This window comes from Falco peregrinus, chromosome W (genome assembly GCF_023634155.1).
Source record: "Falco peregrinus isolate bFalPer1 chromosome W, bFalPer1.pri, whole genome shotgun sequence".
NCBI lineage: Eukaryota > Metazoa > Chordata > Aves > Falconiformes > Falconidae > Falco > Falco peregrinus.
The window spans coordinates 6,649,438-6,665,336 of record NC_073743.1 but is presented as its reverse complement, the minus strand read 5'-3'; the positions used below and the strand labels follow the sequence as shown (position 1 = coordinate 6,665,336).

Genomic DNA, 15,899 nt, shown 5'->3' with positions numbered 1-15,899 from the left:
CGGAAAGGACACGAGGAGGCGGGATGGAAAACTTACCTCAGCCCTGGAGGCAGTTACATAAATTGCAAGGAAAAAAACAAATCACAAATAGCGGTTCTTCCAGGAAGGTTGCTGCTCCAGTCTCCCAGAGCGGAGGGGCTGATCTTACTCTCAAGTCTATGAAAAGGAATAATAATCCATTTTTGCAAGATATAACTGGGCAGGGCTGCTCTGCGCTACAGCAACTCTCTGCCCTGTTAGAGAATCCTATGACCAGGACTAGAAGAGCCCTGCCTCCAGCCAGGTAGAGGACAGGGACAACTGGGTTTACTCAACTGCGTGGATCCAACAGCCTGGCACATCAGACCCACAGGAGTGCAAGGCTCTAGTAGACACTGGTGCACAGTGTACTCTAATGCCATCAAGCTATACAAGGGCAGAACACATTAGTATTTCTGGAGTGACAGGGGGATCCCAACAGCTAACTATCTCGGGAGAAAGTATTTCAAGGACCCGAAAGGGTACCAGTGGGCTTTTAGCATAGCTGCCTTAGAGATGGAGGAAATTAAGCAGCTGTCTACCTTGCCTGGTCTCTCAAAGACCCTTCTGTTGTGAGGTTGCTGAAGGTCAAAGAACAACAGGTGATGATCACTACCACAGCAGTGCACCAGCAGCAATATCACACCAGCAGCAATATCACACCAACCATGACTCCCCAATTCCCATCCATAAGCTGATTCTTTGACTGGAGAGCCAAGGAATGATCAGCAGGACCCACTCACCCTTTAATACCCCCATATGGCCAGTGCAAAAGGCTAATGGAGAACGGAGACTAACAGTGGACTATCATGGCCTGAATGAAGTCCTCACACCACTGAGTGCTGCCATACCAGACATGCTAGAACTTCAATATGAAATGGTATCAAAAGGCAGCCAAGGGATATGCCACTACTGATATTGCAAATGCATTATTCCCAATCCCTTTGGCTGCGGAGTGCAGGCCACAGTTTGCCTTTACTTAGAGGGGCTTCCGGTACATTTGGAATTGACTACCCCAGGGGTGGAAACACAGCCCTACCATCTATCAAGGACTGATCCAGGCTGCAGCTCCAGAACACATGCAATACATTGATGACATCATAGTGTGGGACAACACAGCAGAAGTTTCTGAGAAAGAGGAGAAAATAGTCAAAAACCTTCTGAAAGCTTGTTTTGCCATAAACCAAAGTAAAGTCAAAGGACCTGCACAGGAGATCCAGTCTTCAGGAACAAAATGGCAAGATAGAGCTCATGAGATCCCAGCGGATGTGATCAACAAAATACTAGTTGGTGGAAACATTACTGTTAAGAAACAAACTCAGGCTTTCTTAGGCTTTGTAGGTTTTTGGAGAATGCACATTCCAAATTACAGTCTGATTATAAGCCCTCTTTATCACGTGACCCTAATGAAGAATGATTTTAAATGGGGCCCTGAGCAATGACAAGCCTTTGACCAAATTAAACAGGAGACAGTTCAAACAGTAGCCCTTGGGCCCATTTGGACTGGGCAAGATGTAAAGAACGTGCTCTACACCACAGCCAGGGAGAATGGCTCTACCTGGAACCCATGGCAGAAAGCACCAGGGGAGATTTGAGGTTGATCCTTGGGCTTTTGTAGTCAGGGATAGAGAAGATCTGAGGCCCACTATACTCCAATTGAAAAAGAGATATTGGCAGCTTATGAAGGGGTTTGAGCTACTTCGGAAGTGATCAGTACTGAAGCAAAGCTCCTTCTGGCACCCTGGTTACCAAGTGCTGGGCTGGATGTTTAAAGGGAGGGCTTCCTCTACACATCACAGAAGTGATACTACACCAAGTGGGCTGCATCGAGCTCATTATGTGATCAAATAGGAAATCCCAGTTGTCCAGGAATCTTGGAAGCGACCATGGACTGGTCAGAAGGCAAAGGTTTCTGAATGTCACCAAAGGCTGAGATAACAGATCATGCAACAACAATGGTGGAAGCAACCACCAGATGGTTGGAAACATACCCTGTGCCCCATGCCACTACCTGGAACACTATCATGGGCCTTGAAAGACAAGTCTTATGGCGACATAACACCCCAGAAAGAATCGAGTCAGACAACAGAACTCATTTCCAAAACAACCTCATAGACACTTGGGCCAAAGAGCATGACACTGACTGAGTATATCACATTCCCCATCATGCACCAGCCTCTGGGACTATCTAATGATTCAATAGACTGTTAAAGACTACATTGAAAGCAATGGGTGGTGGAACTTTGAAACACTGGGATACACATTTAGCAAAGGCCACCTGGTTAGTCAACACCAGAGGATCTGCCAACCAAGCTGGCCCTGCCCAATCAAAGCTTTTATGTACTGTAGAAGGGGATAAAGTTCCTGTAGTGCATCTTAAAAATATGCTTGGGAAAACAGTCTGGGTCATTCCTACTCCAGGCAAAGGCAAACCCATTTATGGGATTGCTTTTGCTCAAGGATCTGGGTGCACTTGGCGGGTAATGTGGGAAGATAGGGAAGTTCGATGTGTGCCTCAAGGGTTCTGGGTGAGAATAGCCAATGAACCGAATTGTGATGTGAATTGCTATACAACACTGTATATTATCACTTCTATGGTAGCTATGTGCCCATTGCCGCACTGAGCACCTTGTGGCACCCATCTCTGCCACTCTGGATTTGGGGATCTGAACCTGACTCCCTTTCAATCACCACATTATTAAAGAATGAACTTTGATGAGACCAGACCAGTGCAGCAGTAATGGAATCAGAACTGGCTTCAACATACAACAATCCAACACCACACACTATCTTAATTGCTGGCTGGAGTTAAACCACAACAGGGAGGAATACAAACATGAAGTTATGCAAAAAAACCCCAAACCAAAACCCAAAAACCTAAACACATACTTAGGTTCAGGGTCAATTCCTATTTATCAAGCTCTAGATTATTACAGATAGACTATCACAAAGTAGACACATGAGGGAAAGAAAAAAGTTCAATTATTTCATGCTCATTTGCAAGGTCAACAGACACTTTGTTTTTTATTTCTTAACTAGACTGTGAATGCATTTTTTATAATTCCTCTCAAATATGCAGAAGATATCCTTTTGGAAACCACCTTAAGGAAAGAATTCACTGTCTCCAGATCCTGCATAGGTTAATCCCTATACTACATGGTTTGAAAGAAAGACACATTAGTTATCTTCTTGAATATAACATTCAAAGTAATTTGGGACTTCATATATTCTGCTGAGCTTTGTTTCCATCCTAGCACCATAAGAAAAGAAATTATCTTTCAGTAATCACTATTTCCTCTGATGTGCTACATGAAATACTTATCAGTCAACCAGAAGATAAGCAGTTATTTTGCAGATTAAGGAGCAGGACATACAAATAGACAACTACTGGCATGAGAAAGTTTTAAAAACATCCTTAAGCAGATAAGCTATTTGACACATTACCACTCCAATAAGCAGGCATCATACAGCAAGGCTTCTCTTGCAGAAGTAACAGTCACCAATACTGGCGTGACTGAAGAAGGAAAACAATGCACACAACTCAAGTATTCGTCATACAGTGCCTCTAAAATTCATTAAAGGAAACAGCAATCTAAACTCAGATCAAGAAGTTAATTTTACTTGAGACTATAGGAACTGGGATACTTTCCTCCATTATGGGACAACTACTCACTAGTGCTTTTCCACATCGCTCCCACTCTAATCTTTAGAAGCACAGTATTAAAGAGTCTTAAAATGCTGATATCAAAGCAAGAATATTTTTTTTTCTGTCTACCTTTTGCCAGTTTTCAGGGAGAGATGAGAAAAGGACCAGTAATTTTGTTACCCGCACTTTATGAGTGCGGGACAGCCAAGTGTACGTGGCCCCACGGCACAGTCACAAGACACCTTCACACCAGTGTGGTAAATTTCCCAGATTTTAGAATTATGAAACTAAATGCCTCCTGTTCTTCCATCCCCTGCCTCCTAAATTATGTTGCACCTTTAATCCCTCCACAACTGAAGGTAGTTCTGCATTACCCATCCAAGATTAAAGAGTAAAATATAATAATGTCACCCCACATTATCAGTTACAGATATTTCTAATTGCATCATTCTACTAGTGACAATACATAATATATGAACTTGTTTACTAATCACACCAACTGCCCATCACTTGTCAGTTTTCCATTCACAGTAGCCTTGGGGTCTAACTTGAAAGCAGAGCATCCCACATGCAAGCACTGTTGACCTACACATTTCAATCAAGAGATCCCTACTGACAATCAAAAATATAAAGCCACCAGAAATCCCTAGGAACTAAAGGAACTAGGTACAAAAGTCTGAAAAGCAAGTACTCTGGAAGGTAGCTTGCAGGGGAAGGAGAAAAAAAAAAAACAAAAAAACCCCAACCAAAACCAAACACTACTTAATGCCCTCAGCAACAAAGGACTGAGCAGCTCCCCACTCCTTTCCCAATTTCAGTTCTTACTGCAGTTTGTTATTTCCCATCAATACAGCAATTACAAACTATTTTAGATAGGCATGAAATTCCCAGCCTACTGTCCAAAGTCTAGAAGTCAACATGCATATGGCAAAAAAAAGCAGGAAAGATAGAGAGCAGTACACTTTATATCTGCCCCAAAAAGAGACATAACTGGGTAAGCATTCCAGTTTTTAACTGCACTTTTGATTTTTATGGAATGATTACTAAGGAACAAATCAGTGATGAAGAAAAAGTTTAGATTTACTGTGATTGAGTAAGAATACTCTAACCCGGCAACTGGAACTCAAAAAGCAAGTGAATTCCCATTGTGCTTAATCTAAACTAGAGACCACTAAAGAAAGAGCAAGCCCTGCTTTCCCCTATTCACACCTGCCTTTTATTAAGTCTAGGGTTTGCTTAAACACACCATGAGCATGATCAGCAACTGACCCAAAAAGACTAATCCTGCAAGATATTGGGGGAGTTTTGGGATGGGTTTTTTTCCTAATTAATCAGCTTGTTAATCAACTCACTCACTGACTCTCAGTACCAAGTCTTCACAAATGAAGCAAAGGACCCACACAGGAAGAAGAGAGGAGGAAGCATACTGCCTACTGTTGAAGTAAATTCAGGAGATTCCAAGACTATATATTCAGTCACGGTCTTTCTAAATTAGGACTTCTTTAAATTAAAGGTGATAACTTTGTTATTGATCTTTTTCTCTTAGTATCAAAAAGAATCAACCAGTAAAGACAAGAAGTTTGAGGAGGGGTCAAGGGAACAATTTAAACAGAAATTAACCATGCCAAATCTCTCAGTCCTACAGGTACTTCAGGCAACTAAGAAGCAGCAAAGATACTCAGTCAGGTTAGTAAATAGTTATACTCCAGACAGTGATTACATCAGCAGTTTCAGTTCTGAACTCAATGCACAACACGAAGAAATATTTGCAGGATGTGGTCTTAAGTGGAGGACACTCTTGCTCAGCAAGTGCTATACGTATTTTTGCAAGAAGTCAATTACTTGCCTACAAAGCAATGCTTTACATCTAAAAAAGGCTTGAAGGAATGGAACTACAGTATACACTGTAGTAAAGTGAAGTAAAAAAAAAAAAAAAAAAGGACAAGAAAAAAACCCAGTGATTAAAGACTTATTTCTCCCCCATCCCATAACACTTTCTTTTAACCTGCTCCATCAGCAGGGCCATAATCTTTCCCTTAAGGCATCACAGACTGCTGCAAAAAACAATTCAGTAACACTAAGGTTGTGAAAGACTACAGGACATTTGAAATCTTGACGATACCACTCCCACAGATTTCTCACAGGAAAATCCAACAGAAAAGTTTGCCTGCTCCACTGCTTTTCTCTAGCAAGAGTAGCATTGCTAAAAGCACACAGGAATGCCATGATCCTCAGCACTTAAGCTTCGCTTCACTGCAGCAAGACAAAATAAATGCTCCTTGAAAAAGAGGAGCTCGCCCAGATAAATACAAATCTAAGAGTAAATTATTCTCATCTAAGTCTATCAAAATCTATTTTAAGTCTATCAACACTACAGGCTTGGGGAAGAGCAGCTGGAAAGCTGCCTGGCAGAAAAGGACCTGGGGGTGTTGGTTGACAGGCAGCTGAATAGGAGCCAAAAGTGTGCCCAGGTGGCCAAGACCACCAATAGCATCCTGGCTTGTATCAGAAACAGTGTGGCCAGCAGGACTAGGGAAGTGATTGCCCCCCTGCACTCGCCACTAGTGAGGCTGCACCTTGAATACTGTTTAGTGAAGGGCCCAAAACCAAACAAGGAAGATATTGAGGTGCTGGAGCGTGTCCAGAGAAGGGCAACAAAGCTGGTGAATGGTCTGAAGCAAAAGTCTTATGAGGGGCAACTGAGTGAACTGGGGTTGATTAGTGTGGAGAAGAGGCTCAGGGGGGACCTTATTGCTCTCTACAACTACCTGAAAGGAGGCTGTAGGCAAGTGGGAAGGAGGTCTCTTCTCCCAGATAAGAAGCAACAGGACAAGAGGAAACAGCCTCAAGTGCCAGAGGAGGTTTAGATTAGATATTAGGAAAATTTTCTTCACTGAAAGGATGGTCGAGCATTGGAACAGGCTGCCCAGGAAGGTGGTGGAATCACCATCCCTGAAGGTGTTTAAAAAAAATGCATAGATATGGCATGTAGAGACATGGTTTAGTGGTAGACTTGGCAGTTCTGGATTAACAGTTGGACTTTATGATCTCAAAGGTCTTTTCCAACCTAAATGATTCTATGTTTTTATAGTATTTCTATTGTTTACTTTTTTATTTAGATTAAACCTCTGGTACTGGACCCAAAACATTAAAGTCTACATTAATAACAATACGTGGGAAGAACAGGATTTTCTAATAGCCATAGAAAGCTCCCTTCCCCAGAAAACATCATTCAGAAAAAAGTATCCTAAAATAAAAGGCACAAATAAGATGTATTACAATTAAATAATAGTATACTAATAGTAAAGCTCTGATCATTTCTCCCATATTAAATCTCTGATCTTATCTATCAGAATCAGAGCTGGATGGTTTGCCAAATTCAGAGTTCCAATTGATTTCCCCTTCCTGTCACATTCCCAGAAAGGACAGAAACTCAGATATAACCATCAGTCCTTAATTTTTACCTTGTTTTTAATAGTTTTCCAACATCCATATGTGAACCAACAAAAGTGACCTTAAAGTAAAATTCTAGGTTTATTCCAAATATTATTTTCTAGCATTCTTCGCTTGATTCCCTCTGCCTGTAATTCCTCCCCAAAAAAGATATCGACTAAAGAATTAATGAACATTCTTCATTACTTATACATGATTATTTATTCTAGGTTTACTAAAGCACAACTAAAATTATATAGAGGCTGGATACCTATGAATCAGAAAGCTGTTAGCTTTTGAATTTTCTTCCTCAGTAATGAACTTTATTGCCAACCAAAAAAAAAATTATTATAACACACCTCAGAATTTAAATGACCTGCAGCTCAAGGGTTAACATCACATATGATTATGTGACCAGAAGTAACCCAAAATGACTACATTCTCCTAAAAGGAGCTAACTACCAAGCTGACATTCCCGGTCACCACAGATTAATTTGCCACAGCAAGCAAATGGACCAGCAGCAGGCTATCAGGGCACGTGAACAGCTATCTGCACATCCATCGCCTCCTTCAGGTACACCTACCAGTGTGGCCAAAGTAGAAACTAAGTAAATTCAACACCTGCATGTAATACTCTGTAGCATAAGTATGGAAGGTGAATATTTACAGAGCATTTAAGTCGTGAAAGAGACTGCCATACTTTTCAGTCTACTTTTACTGAAAAAAACCAGGCCTCAATCTTGTAAATGCTTCTGCAGCCAAGCTTTTTGTTTGTTTTAACCACAAGCATGCATAAGCACATGCAGATTATTAGAGTATAGCATTTCCCCAGAGGAAACCCCCCCACACACTATATTTTACATTAGTATAATTATTTAAGAGTTCTCTGATACCCAGTTTCAAATATAAACCTCCATCCTATCTTCAGGGTTACCTGAAAGTAAAGACGGAAGACCTGCAGTAATTGATCAAATTGCTGACAATTGGGATCATCATCTAAACTGTCATTTCTCCCCTCAAGGGGGTTAATTCCAGGATGACTACAGTCACACGTGGGGAAAAAGAACTGCAGTTCTCAAACAGTTTCTTTACAGCCTCCCACACATCTTCCAGACAAGCCTGGAAACACTTTCCACCATCCAAACACTTAAAATTATATCCATAGTAATTCTGGATGACTGAACCTGTGACTGACATTCATAGGCATCTGGCACTGCAGTTCAGACATTTGTTTAGATATATTGATGCAACTTGAAGCATCTATGCCCTCTCCTCTCCATCCTAGGAGGCTTTGAAAGTTTTAGAAGATATGTACTGAAAAACTCCAAAGACAAGGAGGACAAGGAAGGCTGAAGAATTTCTGCAACTGTACTAAACTTAGACCCCACAATTAGGGGACAGAGGACTATGGAAGAACATGAAACTTTTCTTCCAGAACTTTCCCTACACAGGTGCTACAGGAACTTCCCATGCCAACTAGACCTGAAACCTGATGAAAAGGCTCTAAAGGCAGCAGCAAGACTTAAAGCACAAATTTCAGACACCAAGACAGGTACTGTTTTTCAACCACCCTTCTGCAGCTACCTTTAACAAACTAATAGAACTTCAAATATTTTTAATTCAGTTATTAACATTGGAGATTTCCCCACCAAGGAGAATAAGCCCCTGGCCACTTCAGAGGGAGATACCATCCACTTCAAGTTAAAGTTGTTTTAGAAATGTTTTATTTCAAGTATTTGTAACTTTTAGTAATACTTCAAACCACTTCAGAGCTCCTTTACTCCTAAAGCTAGCCACAGACAACTGACACAAGTAGCAGACACTGAGCACTAAAAACTCACAGAAAGACAACTACACCCCAAGCATCTACTTCAGAAGTACAATTTGAAGTTCAAGAGAACACAAAGCTGGACACATAAAAAAAAAAAAAGTATTTCCTTCCTAGCTGTTCCTAGAAAGGAAATTTTACTCAAATAGCTGCAGTCTCCTCCACTGGAAGTGTGAGAATCCAAAATAGTCAGACAACTCACTACCCAGACCACGTTTATGCATCTCTGCTCATTCCACCCCAGCCAACTTCATGATGGGGTCTACAAGACATAAAGCATAGCACTGTACATGTTGAGCTATACAAACCTGGAGAATTCAGTGTACTTAAACTTTTGTGATTGGAAAGGGAGCTCATGTACCTAGTGAATTCTTAACTGATCACTCTGAGGATACAGATTTGCAGTTTCTTCCAGTTATTATTCTCACAGTGTTCATCTAAATAAGAGAATCTGAAAGAATGTTTGCTTTTAACAGTTTTACTTTGCATATAACATAGCTTTATACTTGCAGAATTAAATTATGCAAAAGTGTGAAACAAAAGTTTCAGAAACCATAGCTCTATTTACAAAAGATTTGAGGGTATATAATATTAGATATTTTAAAACTGAGAAGCTATAAAAAAAGTTGTGCATTTTGGAATCACCTTCTTTCTGGTAGCTTTACTATTTACAGGGACAGAAGTTGTCCTTACTATCATAAGTAATCTTTAGGGTCTATACTGTGGCTAATCATTGGAGAGATATGGAACAGAGAAAAGCACAAAGCATTCCCCCACCTTATTTAATCAACAAAGTTGTGCAAAAGACTTGTTAACTAACATTTTCTTGGCCATGCCAAAAAATAGGACAGAAAAGTATGGCTTATCCTATTCATTATCTACCGAAGGGGATAATGAGGGGAGGAGAGTACACACTATCTTTTCTAACAAGATTCAGCCTTCAAATGCAAGAAACTCTAGAGGCTTCTGACATTATTACAACTTCCAGGACAGCCACGGCAGCCAAGATAGTTCATATTGTCCCCAGACTCCGCTTACTTATCACTCCTTGTTCCTATATATAACAATCACTTAGTATCAAGTATCTACAAATTAGTTCTGGATACAGAACTAATCTACTTTTCAACTTAAACTACCTTAGGGAAGTTAGTCACAATGCTGATGTTCTCCAACATAAGTACACTTCAGTTTGGCTTCATTAAAATGAAGAGGTTTGTTTAGTGTTATTTCTCAATCATCCAAAGTCACAATGTATTTTTAAAGGTGGAAGGTGCAATTTAATGTTGAAATATCATGCTCCTGTATCACCTTCAGGGGAAGTACAAGTGAAACTAAACAAAGAGTAATAAGCCAAATGCTCATTGAAATTTAAGCATCATAGAAGTACTTGAAAAAAAAACCTGGTAACTAATGAGGAAGAAAAGCAGAAAGAACAAGATTATCCTAATTGCCATATAATAAAAATACTATCAATTCCAGTGTAACAATATTCACTTTTTCCATTTTTCTTACGCAGAAGATGAAATTTATAAATCTCTCCTAAATCAGCATCCTCACTCTCAAAACTTAACATTTATAAGGTTTTACTCACAATACATGAACATTGTATTCTTAATTAGAAAGGCTGTATTTCAGCAATTGTTTTACAACAAAAAAAAAACCTTCAGAAAACCCCATACCAATCTTGTCATTACAGCAGTCAAGTTTCTCTCTGTATCACCTGTTCCCTTATGATCTTAAGCTCAGTAGAACTGCTTAACAGTTAATTATTACTGAAACATCCTAGGCAGTATTATTTAGGTCCATTAATTTTTACTGATATTTACTCAGCAGGAGATCATGTGCCAGCTGTGTTGATACAGCAGGCTCTGCGTGCCACCTTCACAGTTGGAAACTGCAGTGGCACACTGCAGCTGCTCCAAAAGATGAAGAGAACTGTAAGGATTACGGTAAATCCATGTTTGAAGCTTTGACAAGCTCCCACCCTGCCAAAAAAAGTATTTCTTGTCCAGAAGTGGACTAGAGTCTGCCATGTGAGTAGCCACAGAACTGTTCACAAGTTACCCACAACACTAAAGTTCCTAACACTAAGTTCCAAAGACACTAAGCTAGTACTTTAATAGGTTACCACAAATATTGCACTTAAGTGTGAAAAAAAAATTATTTATGGACTATTTACTACATAAACTGATAAACATGTTACCCTTAATGTTTTCATTCTGATGTGAAAAGTGTTGTCTGACATCTTGTTTTACCTAAAAGTTGACAAAGGTAAAATAGTGAGGCTTCTAAATCTTCATTTTCTAGATAATTCACATTTAACTACCTATATCACCTATCAACATCTGTATGCTCACATAGGAATACTATTTTCATATTGTCCTGCTTCCAACTGGGATAGAGCTAGTTTTCTTCCTAGTAGCTGGTGCAGTGCTGTGTTTTGGATGTGGTATGAGAACAATGTTGATAGGACACTGATGGTTTTAGTAGTTTCTGGGTAATGTTTATACTAAGTCAAGGACTTTTCAGTTCCTTGGGCCCTGCCAGCGAGAGGGCTGGAGGGGCACTGGAAATTGGGAGGGGACACAGCCAGGACATGTGACCCAAGCTACCCAAAGAGGTATTCCATACCATATGACATCATGCTGGGTATATAAACTGGGGGAAGCCAGCCAGGGTTAAACCATGACACATATCCATAAGAGTAGCTTTTCCATCAACTCAACTAGTTACTCGTTCAGAATAGGTTAGATTTGTAATTCCTCTATGTGGAGTAAATGTCAGACCCTCCTTTAGCAGATTAGGTTATTCCATAGGGAGAATCTACAGAAAAGATGACATATCAAACGTTTAATCTTTATGTAAACATTTTCCCTAGAAGATTTTCCTTTTTGCTTGGGAGCAGGAAGGATGACAACAAAACAAGAAAACAAAGCAGACAGCCAATGATTCATTACACTCCTACAGGAAAGCTGAGTTGAGGAATTTGCTTCCATCCCCTTCTATTTTTAGAACCTACAGTAACATGGTACCTTTAATGTATGTTACACATGTGCAAGCCTTCCCTTAGCTTTGATGTTCCAAGCATTGCACTCTATGCCTAGGACCACAGACTCTAAACAAATTCCACTGAAGACAAATCATAACATTGTTTTCTTATACCACCAGCTTAATACACTAGGCAACTTTCAATCAATAACACTTTCTCCATGGAGTCCCCTAATCCATTCTATATAAATGTGATGTGCAAACAGATACCCTATTGAGTACTGCATTTATACCAAACATTATCTACTCGGCAGCTTATTCATAAGACAAGTCTATTCATATTTATACTAATATGAAAATCATTCTCATGATAATCATACTCCATAGTATGCCATATGCTGCAATTTCTCTTTGCAAGTATACCTACTTAAAATTACCAATGTTTATATGAGTTTAATTTAATTCACGCACAAGAAACAGCCAGGTCAAAAGAATATTTCCCTAATCAATCAACACATACCTATGAAAGTGTTGTTTCAAACAACATGAGCTACCATATGTATACTTAAATTATTTTATTCATAATATGACTATCAACATCATCTTGATTTTTAGTGGAGACAGTTCATCTCAAGAAAAGAACGCACTCCTTCATAACTCCTAAACTATATTAATGACATGAATGGAATTCTACAATATAACCATTAGCTGTAAAAGCAGTACTGAATTACACTTTAAACATTACAAATGGCTTTATCCACAGCTACCATGGTGACAAAACACCGATGTAAAAACTTGTGGCTCCACTAAAAGGATCTATTCTTCTACACAACATTGAAAAATATGAAGTGCATCATGAAAAATGCAAAAGGTCTAAAAAGAAACAAAAAATTGCATCCATTAAGAACATAAGGTTTACAACTAAATTTGTCATTGCTACAATCCTCCCCCTCCCCCCCCCAAAAAAAAAAAAACAACAAACCCAACCAACCACAAACAAAAACCCAAAACCTAACACAAACCAACCTCAAGTGATCATTAAGACTGCTTTGGAAAGTGATCATTAAGACTGCTTTGGAAAGTGATCATTAAGACTGCTTTGGAAAGTGATCATTCTTTGTAAAAGGATTACCCCATTTAGACTTCATTGCTTTTCTGCCAAGCATCAGCCATATAAGGAAACTGAAGTTCACTGCCATTTATTTTGTTCAGCCCTTTCAGATGTCTACTAAAAATAACCTTTATTGCTGCCTGGAAAGGTAAGTCTATAAATTGCAAGCTAAATCATTTACTTCTTATCAGCCATAGAAGCCAATTTAGGTCAGTTAAACGTTAATTTCTTTCCCTCACACTATATCAAACAGATGGAGCTGGATTAATAACTTTCCTCACACACTACGTTACTTGGTGCTGTTAAAGAACTACATATGTAGGAGTGTTAAAAAAATTTGCATAAAATTACTTTGTTCGAGTCTCACAAATACCAACACATCTCAGACACTTGAGAGACTGAAGCACACACATCCTATCTGACCAACATGCTGCTTTTGAGTTTGTCAAACAGGAACAAAAATTTAAATAAGCTAGCACAGAACTATGGCTTCTGGCTCATTTTTAAAGTTCACAGTACAAGAAATTCCTCGCCTTCATGAAAAAAAAACTAACCAATAATTGCCTCTGACGCATGTGAAATGAATCTGTGGTGAGTAATACTGCATTCACTACATACAACTAGTTAGTTGGCATAACAAGCACCAACAGTACAAAACCTTACATCAAAACTTTGCATTTAGTTTCCCCCTCCAACGGCCTCAAACAAAACTCCTTTAAAAAAATGATAAAGGAGAAAGTGGTCACCAAAACCAAACACCATGTTAACTCAGAGGTTCAACTACATATACTTTTAATAAGTCAGACCACTAGCTAGCTTGCTTTTTAAAAAAAAAAAAATGGAGGTTAAGATAAACGTGCAAGGATCAAAATACAATACAGACCTCTCCTATACAAGCTGAAAAATATGCAGTCCAACTCATCTTAAGGACAGAGATAGGGTAGAGGGGAGAAAGAGAGGTGGTGGCAGCAGTGGAGAGGAAAAACTACATTTGCAGAGGAATACGAGGGTACATTTTCATAAAGAAATTTAACAGCTACCTTGAAGACGACCAGCTAGATATTCCAGAACACAAAGCGAAAGACCAACAAAGTGAAAGGCAGATACAGGGAGCGCCAAGCCTCAAGATCTTTCGATTAAATAAAAGAGACTACCTCCTTTACAACTTTCTTATTTTGTAAGAGCTTAATTATACTTGCAGGGTTATCGATCATTTCGGAAGGGAAGGAACTGAAGTACGGTCACAGAGTCCATCAGTTTCAGTTCAAAATGAACAAAGAAACTTCTGTGTCTGAGGAGCTTAAAAACTTTCGATCTCCCCAGACTCTTTCTTCAACCTCCATGATTAGGTCCATAGAAACAGCATTTCGGCAAGAGAGAGAGAAACACAAAGGACAGCTAAACTACACAAGGCAGAAAACACAAAAAGATAAAGCCCAAAACCAGGATATCAAAGCGAAAAGTAAACTTCCTTTTTCCCCACTTCCTTAGCAGAGGAAGGATTTTTCGGTTGTTGTTGCTGCTGCTCCCCAAGCCTTTACCATTTAATTTACCTTTGTCAAGCACCTAAACCAGGTTCAGCAGGCAGGAGTTTCTTCCGACCCCAAGGAAATATATTAAATCAAATCGAATTTTCTTCTCGTTTAAGGGGAAGGGGGAGGAGGAAGCAACAGCTTTGGACAAGGACGGGGGTGGTTGCGGAGCGTGCGACGTGCGAGGACGCCAGAGGAGCCGGGCTCCTTCCGGCCCCTGCCGCCGGCAGCATCGGGGTCTGCTCCGCTGCCGCCCGACTGAAATAATACCCGGCATCAAGACCGCAGCGTTCCCCGCCACCGCCCTTCGCCCGCCTGCCTCCCCAGCGCGCTCAGCGTTGCTACTCCACCCCCAACTCCTCACCCCGAACCGCGTTGCCCGGGAGCGGCGGCCGCCGCCGCCTCCGCAGTGCCGCCTACAAGCCTGAGGGGAGCGGGATGACTTCCTACCTCACCTGCCCGCACTGCCGCCCTCTCTCCCCGCCTTCTTTCGCACGCTTCCCTCTTGCTCCCTCCGATTCAGCCTCCCACTCCCCGGCCTCAGCGGGGACCTGGAGAGACGGCAGAACTATGGAGTAGAGAAATACCCTGGGCGGGAAGGAACGGGGACGGTAAGAAGACGCCACAGCGCACACCGTCACCCAGGCTAAGGGAGGTACCGCAGCGGCGAGGGTGAGGAGCGGGAGCGGGCACGCGCAGCGCTCACGCCCACACCAATCACAACAGAAGGAGGAAAGGAACGAGCGGATGCCGCCACCGCCAGGCCTCACTAGCTTCCGCTCTCCCTGCACTGATGAGGATCTGAGTAGCAGCGGAGGCAATCCCGAACCAGGAGCGTCGTGAGGAACGGGCCACTGCAGCCAATGACGCTCAGTGGGGGGCGGGAGTACGCTGTTGAGGAATGGAGCAAGGTGGGAGCTTGGGAGTATTGGCGCGGAGGAAAGGGGCCGCGGGGCAAAAGGCAGGGAAGGGGCGGGGGCGTGAGGGGGCGGTGGGGGCCTGGGAGAGCTAACCCGGAGAGGTGGGAGTGGTGCGCTGCGCTGGGAATGTGTCCTGGGGCCACGTAACGGACCCTCCCGCCTCTGCTTGATGGGCGGCGCAGGCCAGGCCGTGGCGGGTGCCTGCGGAGCCTTTCCTGCCCCGGTAGCCTCATGGAACTGGGGGACCCCTGCTCTAGGGTGTAATAAGTAACTCAAGGTAATTTGCTGATCAACCAAGTTAAGCAAGAGGAACGAACCCATTGTGGTGGTCTTAAGAACTTCCTATTTAACAAGAAGAGACATGTCCACAATGTTATCTTGCTACACCAAACATGGGAACGCCCTGTCTGACAAGAAACCACGA

General features: G+C 41.3%; 1 protein-coding gene across 16 annotated transcripts in view; it reads right to left on the bottom strand.

Moving 5' to 3' along the window:
• Positions 1-15,524, bottom strand: part of LOC129783186 (erbin-like) — a 121,408-nt gene extending 105,884 nt beyond the window's left edge. For 4 of the 16 annotated variants that reach the window (XM_055793041.1, XM_055793053.1, XM_055793054.1 and 1 more), the window contains exon 1: positions 15,011-15,520. The gene's annotated coding sequence lies outside the window, so the exon portion shown is untranslated. Of the gene's footprint in view, positions 1-14,576; positions 14,795-15,005 lie in introns of those variants that run through there. The other 12 variants (XM_055793051.1, XM_055793052.1, XM_055793057.1 and 9 more) reach the window with 5 other exon arrangements.
• Between the last annotated feature and the right edge of the window lie 375 nt (positions 15,525-15,899).